Source organism: Onychomys torridus, unplaced genomic scaffold, assembly GCF_903995425.1.
Source record: "Onychomys torridus unplaced genomic scaffold, mOncTor1.1, whole genome shotgun sequence".
Taxonomy (NCBI): Eukaryota; Metazoa; Chordata; class Mammalia; order Rodentia; family Cricetidae; genus Onychomys; species Onychomys torridus.
In genome coordinates, this window is record NW_023412575.1 from 1 (window position 1) to 7,652 (window position 7,652).

General features: G+C 39.1%; 1 pseudogene; it reads left to right on the forward strand.

Annotated features, from left to right (window-relative positions):
- Positions 1-7,275: 7,275 nt before the first annotated feature.
- On the forward strand, positions 7,276-7,441 carry LOC118575712 (annotated as a pseudogene).
- The last annotated feature ends 211 nt before the right edge of the window (positions 7,442-7,652 follow it).

Genomic DNA, 7,652 nt, shown 5'->3' on the forward strand with positions numbered 1-7,652 from the left:
ACCATTGATTGATTGTTTCTCTCAGTGTCTGTGCTACTGGTGTTATATTTAGAAAGTGATCTCTGGTGCCAATGCGTTCAAGAGTACCTCCTACTTTCTCTTCTATCAGGTTCAGAGTAACTGGATTTATGTTGAGGTCTTTGATCCACTTGGACTTAAGTTTTGTGAAAGGTGACAGATATGGATCTATTTGCAGCTTTCTACACATTCACATCCAGTTATGCCAACACCATTTGTTGAAGATGCTTTCTTTTTTCCATTGAACATTTTTTGCTTCTTTGTCAAAAATTATATATTCATAGGTGTGCGGGTTAATGTCAGGTTCCTCAATTCGATTCCATTTTTCCACATGTCGGTTTTTATGCCAGTCCCAAGTTGTTTTTATTACTGTAGCTCTATAGTAGAGCTTGAGGTCAGGGATTGTGATGCCTCTAGAGGTTGTTTTATTTTGGCTATCCTGGGTTTTTTGTTTTTCCATATGAAGTTGAGTATTATTCTTTCCAGGTCTGTGAAGACCTGTGGTGGTAATTTGATTGCATTGAATCTGTAGATTGATTTTGGTAAGATCGCCATTTTTACTATGTTAATCCTGCCTATCCATGAGCATGGGAGGTCTTTCCATTTTCTGACATCTTCTTCAATTTCTTTTTTCAGGGACTTAAAGTTCTTGTCATATAGGTCCTTCACATGCTTAGTTAGAGTAACCCCAAGGTATTTTATATCATTTGTGGCTATTGTAAAGGGTGATGTGTCTCTGATTTCCATCTCAGCCTGTTTGTCTATTGTATATAGGAGGGCTACTGATTTTCTTGAGTTGATCTTGTATACTGCTATGTTGCTGAAGGTTTTTAATAGCTATATCAGTTCCTTGAATGAATTTTTGGGGTCACTCATATATACTATCATGTCATATGCATATAGGGAGAGCTTGACTTCTTCCTTTCCAATTTGTATCCCCTTAATCTCTTTGTATTGTCTTATAGCTCTGTCTAGAATGTCAAGTACTATATTGAATAAGTATGGGGAGAGGGGACAGCCTTGCCTTGTTCCTGATTTTAGTGGTATTGCTTTGTGTTTCTCTCCACTTAATTTGATGTTGGCTGTTGGCTTGCTGTAGATTGCTTTTATTATGTTTAGGTATGTTCCCTGTATTCCTGACCTCTCCAAGACCATTTTTTGTTTGTCTCTTCCTCTACTTTATTTTTGATTTCTTCTATATAAGGCTCTAGCCTCTTCATGATGTTACTTATAAGGTTGTTTTCTTCTTCTTCTTCCATTCTGTGATGTTCAGGTCTAGCTGTTGGAGAAGGTCTAGGTTCTGGTGATGCTGTATTGCTCTTTATTTTGTTGTATGTACTTCTGCCTTGACATCTGCCCATCTCCTCTTGGTTCATTCTTGGTCTTATCAGTGTAATTGGTCCAGAGAGAGCTGACAGATTTAGGGAGCCTCTCTCTGGGCCAGATGGAAGCTCTGGGCCAGATGGAAGCACTGGTCCACATGAGAATGATGGTCAGATAGGAGCTGGGGTGCTGGACTCTGAGTCTCAGGAAGTCCCTGGGGTCTCCTTATTTTGTCCAGATGGAGGCTCCTCATGTCCAGATGGGAGTTCCTCTGGTCTCTGATCCAGATGGGAGTTCTAGGGCAGGATAGAAGGTGGGGGCTGGTCCCTGATTCTCAGGAAGTGGCTGGGGTCTCTGGCAGATGGGTGTGGGAGCAGGGTGTGGAGACTGAAGGGTCTGTCTGCAGTCTTGGAAGAGGGGATCCTTCCCACAGGGCCCACTGATTGGCTGGAAACTGGGGCCAAGTTGGGCAGTTCCTCCTGGGATGGCCTGTGTCCAGCAGTGGGACCCAGGTGCAGTTGCCTCTCTGACTATAACCCCAGGCACTCAACTCTAGTCTAGATGGGAGCTGGGGGTTGGTCTCTGAGTCTCAGGAAGTGGCTGGGGTCTCGGGCAATTAGGTGTGGGATATTTATCCTTTTAAAAAGGATCTATTATTGCTATCATTTTTTATTTCAATTTGCTTAAATGCATTACTGCTCTTATCTCTATATGTGTCTGTTCTCCAGTTTCTAGGTCATTAATAGTTTGGCTCCTTTTTTCTCAAGTGATGTTTGTTATTTGTTTATGTTTAGAGTAATGTTTCCTGCAGCCCAGGCTCGCCTCATGCTATGCAACTGAGTATTTCTTTGAACACCCAATCCTACCTCTTTTGCCTAGTGCTGGGAATACAGTCCTGCATTGGCTTCCAGACTGGGATTTGACTGGTCAGTGAGAATGGAAAATAGACCAGTTTATGAATGGTCTCCAGTCTCTCTGGTTTTTATTGGGAATGTACAAATGAAGAGGAACCTGTGCAATCTTGAGTTCACAGACCAACTTTCATCAGGTACAGTCAGAGCACAGAAAGGGATGGGCAGGGAAATGGGTGAAAGCTTTCCTTCTGTGACAGTGGTTGACAGTAGCAATGAGTATTGAAGGAATCAATGGTAGATGCACAACAAGTGTCCGGAATGGTCACACATGAGGAAATCAAGAATCTGGATAAAGAATTGAACTTTCATGAAACAAAATTACTGTAGTTAATCTAGTTCAACCACAATAGAATATATGGGTAAAATGATGTGGCCCTTCCTAACAGGATTTATTTTCCAGATTTATGATGTAGACCTTGAGAGAATAGTTGTGAGTAATCTTTGGTGTGTTCTCATAAAATCCCTAGTCTCTGGAGCACATGGTCATAAAGCCCGTTTCAACTTTTACAAACAATTTTGGAATTATGATTACAACATTTCAACAAATTCTTTCCTGGCTCCAAGTCCAAGTGTGTCAGTGATTGCAGGCTGTGCGTTGACTGGTCAGTGAGAAGGATAAATAGATGTGAATTGGTGTCCTATGCAGCCCGTGCTTTTACTGGGGAGTAGCAGTGCAGATATGGTTGTGAAAAATGGGAGTTCATTGCCCACACATTATTAAAAAAAAGTAATTAAAAAATTTCCAGTTTTTTTCTGTACTGCTTCTCCATTTTGGATAGCATACTGTCAGCAGTCAAAGCAAGGGCATTTCTTGCCCAGTGGCTAACATTTACCACAGTGAAAGTTAACTCTATAAGGAGTTTCTTTGTTGCCCATCATCTTCTCTGAAGTAGACTGGCTCGGCCAGGAGCAGATATGTTACATTGTCATAAAAAAAGAGAAAAAAATCCATGTTATTAAAACATCTTAAATACCATATTCTGCAGATCTCTGAAGTGTTCAACAATGGCCTGTCTATCTAAACTATAGCTCTGCTTGACCTTGAAAACATACCTAATATGACTGACTACAAGTTTGATTGTAATGACTAACTACTAACCTGCATTTCTTTATTATCCTAAATAGTTGATAGTAACTTCCAAGGATTAGAAAATTGCATTACATTGTTAAAAGAACTGCATAGGGATAGTACCTTGAACAATATTAGAAATATTTGTATCATATTTTCTGACAAAATCAATCTCAAATTATACCAATATATAATTTCTATACAATATACAAAAATTCAATCCCATGTAAAATATTTAAAACTAGTACTTGCCTTTTAAATGTAGGTTCAATAATCTACCTTTTTATCTTATTTCCATATCTTCCCATTTTTCCTTTTCAGAATAGATTCAAATTATTCTTTTAATCTATATTTTTTATATCTGTTTTTTTTTCAGAGTAGATTCAATAATCTACCTCTCATCTATATCCTCTTATTTTCTTTTTTTTTCAAATAAGAACGTTAAAATTAATCTCCTTTGTAATCAAATACTCTAGACAATAACCATCATCTGCAATCCATTGAATGACCACAAAAGCCACCCACTCTACCTCTTGGGAATGTGGGCTTCATTTTCTTAAAACTACTTCCTGCTATCTGGAGGTGATGGCTTCTTTGGGGGATCCTGAAAAGAAAAATTTGGGGTTAGTTGTCAAGTCCTGGGAGAGGTAGCTGTACCATTTGTCATCCAGTCTATGCACAAGTAGAAGGTGCAGAGCTTGTCTCAAGTCCTTGCTCAAGTCGTCTGTGAAGCTGGATCATCTCAGCTAGCCATCTCAAAATTGTCCTGAGTGGTTTCTATTCCATGGCCAGGCTTTGGGTGTTATTTTTCAGCTTAGTGGTATTGCCCTAGTCCTGATAGAATCATCATTGTGGGACCCCATCATCTTTCTGGAGACTTCAAAGCTGCTGTTAGGGATGGTCATGCTTCTGGAGAAAACTGATAAAATCTCCAACCTGAAATCATGTACAGGCAGCTAGATGAAGCTTTTTTTTCTAGGATTAGTTAGTACTCTATATGACTAGTAATATCATGACAAAATTTTAAAATATATATAAATCTTATATAAATTTTAATATAAAATTTATACCTTAAGGAAAGTTTTAATGAGTCAAAATAAAACCAAAGAATTATGAGATTCGTGGCAATAGAATAGTCCCTAAATTTTGGTTTTCTTCTGTCCCAAATCAGATGGCTCTTCTGACACAATACAGAGACTTTGGGTTTTCCTTTTAACAAGCATGCTTGGATTTAGAGAAGGAGACAGCCACACTCCAACTCCAAAGCCCGCTTTAATTTTTAATTGAATTGGGCCTACATAGAGACCATTTATTTGTGTATGTGTCTTTAGAGAAGAGCAGAAACAATCATGTAGGAAGACTTTTGAAATTTTATCCTATTAGTTACGTGATATAGCAGTAGGCCAACTTACTCTTTTTCTCTAGACTTTTTTTTTGGATGATTTGTCCTTTTTCTTCAGCTTTTGTTTCCAGGGACCTCATTGACCTTGTCTGGAAAGGAGAGAATATTCTCCCCTTCTGTCCATCTAAACACATTAGAATAGCCTCCAAGAATGATTAGCAACCACTTGAAAGATCAGTTTTAAACCACATTGGTACTTTTAACTACTACATATTATTTCAATAGCCAGACATAACAAAATAAAATTTTCTTGACATTTGTAGCTCGTGCTTGAAGTAGTTGATATTTGATTTTGCCAACTTTAATAAATACATGAACTCTAAATCTTATCCTTTATGTGCCTAAAACAACTTACTCAGAACTTCATAACTTGCAAAACCTTTCCAGTCATCTTTATACTGGAGCCTTCCATGCATCACAATCTTCATCTAACTAAGGCCTTTTTTACTAAGGTCATTTCCACATTTATATTTTTTAACATTTTCTTTTATGTATTGCTTCCTTTTTAAAATACAACAAGACATAGGAACATTAAAAAATACGTTTAAATCCTTTGAGGGGGAAGAGGCCATGTCTCTCCCATCCCCATAAGTCCCAATGATGATGCAAAGCACCATTTCACCAAAGTCCATCCTAGGTTACCAATGAGTTTATTGAGCTTACTTACTGAACATTGTTGAAAAGGGACTTACAGAGGTTTTGATACTGTAGTGGTTTGAATCAAAATGGCTCCCAAAGTCCCATAGGGAGTGGCACTAAAGAGGTGGGGCCTTGTCGGGGTAGTTGTGGTCTTGTTGGTGGAAGGATGTCACAGTTACCTTCTGAAGCCTGCTGGTCTGGATGTAGAACTTTCAGCTCTTTCTCTAACACTTGTCTGCCTACATGATGCTGTGTTTTCTGCCATGATGATAATGGACTAAACCCACTTAAACTGTAAGCCAGCCCCAATGAAATGTTTTCCTTTACAAGTGTTGCTGTAGTCATAGTGTCTCTTCACAGCAATAGAAACTCTAAGTAAAATACCCAAAAGCAGGCACCCCAGTAATATCTCCACCAGTATGGACAATGGCTCTCCCATAGCTGCAAATGTGGAGTGCTCAGCTTCTCTCTTCTCTTCCACTGCCCATGACATTACATTTCCTAGTGGACGTGGCAAGTAAGCCTGACAGCACTCAAGGTAAATTCCCACTTTTAAATTTGGCTTTCTCATAGGTGCATACACAGAATCCACCTCCTCCCAAGACTTCCCCAGGCTATGCACTCTAGCTCCCCCCTAAAACCACTAGGTCCCGTGTCATTAGGGATAGATTCCATAGAGTTGCCTGAAAAAGAGGCTGTATACTCAGAAGCAGGGGCTCCCACCTTCCATGATGGAATATCAACAGTCAGCAAACCTGGTGGTGGTCATCCTTTGTAAGCAGGCACAGCTGACCATAGGAAGGTGACATCTGTGTGTCTTAAGATAGTGCTGAGCCACAACAATTAAATAAGAGGATGCATCGGAGAAACTGTGTATAATATAATGTAATAAATTAATATTTCCTAGGCACAATCTCTTAAAGTAAACATTAGAGAAGACACAAGACAGTCTTTATATAATACATGGCATCTGTATTATAGCCATGCTTTTGGATTTTAATACAAGTTTGTAGTTGATACCAAGAAACAGTAAATAGATAACAAAACATCATGAAATTGGTGTTTGCTGAATCCTGTACAACATAACTAAGAAATCCCTCTTAAAAGTATGAAGACCCAGGCCGAGCAGTGGTAGCACATGCCTTTAATCCAAGCACTTGGGAGGCACAACCAGGCAGATCTCTGTGAGTTCAAGGCCACCCTTGTCTACAGAGTGAATTCCAGAAAAGGTGCAAAGCTACACAGAGAAACCCAGTCTTGAAAAACCAAAAAAAAAAAAAAAAGAAAAAGAAAAAAAAGTATGATGACCCAGCTTACTATAGAGAGATCTTTACACAGATCACAGTGGTCTCTTTATCCTCTCTGTGGATGAGCAACCCATTCACTGTTTCTACTGCAGACATATAACCATACATAAAATGTGAGTAAACATTTACAACCTAGCATCCAAAGCTCTAACAACCCTGGTTAACATACTATTTATCTTTGGGATATTTTGGAGGCAACATTCCCTTAGCCAAATTCTACTTTTTGTGAATTACTATTTCCTGAGCATTGGTATATCCTTTATATCACCAATTATACTCTTCAACATTGCAGCTTAGTAGTGGAGTGCTACCCAGTACATGAGATGCCATTGACAACCTCCACAAATTACCTTCAAATGGATCTTACACCTCAAAGTCAAATGAAAAATGTAGAACTTCAAGAATATACTTGAGGGCTGGAGGGATGGCTCAGAGGTTAAGAGCACTGGCTGATCTTCCAGAGGTCCTGAACTCAATTCCCAGGAACTACATGGTGGCTCACAGCCATCTATACTGAGATCTGATGCCCTCTTCTGGCCTGCAGACATGCATGCAGGCAAATACTGTATATATAATAAATATCCTTTTAAAAAAGAGGCATTGAGCTTTGCGCAGTGGCAGTATCCTAGCCAATGAGGTTTATCCGAGGCTTGATTATTACTAGTTGAAAACTTTTCCTAAAAAGGAGGCATTGATTAAAAAGAAGAAGAAGAAGTAGGAAAGAAAATACTTAAAACTAAGTCTCTCTGTGTTTGGCATCCTGCATAAGCTTTGAGAGGTTTCTCTAAGAACCTGATGTATAGAGCAAAAACAGCTCCATCTCTAATACTAGGAATATCCTTGGAGGAGCTGGTGATAATCTGGGCAAGGTCCTTTTGAAAGGGTTTCTTTAGGTCCTCAGAACCCAACACTTTCCACACAAGGGTCTGTGCTTATCAGTCCCTACACTACTGTGGATTTTGTGGATAATGTTCATCCGT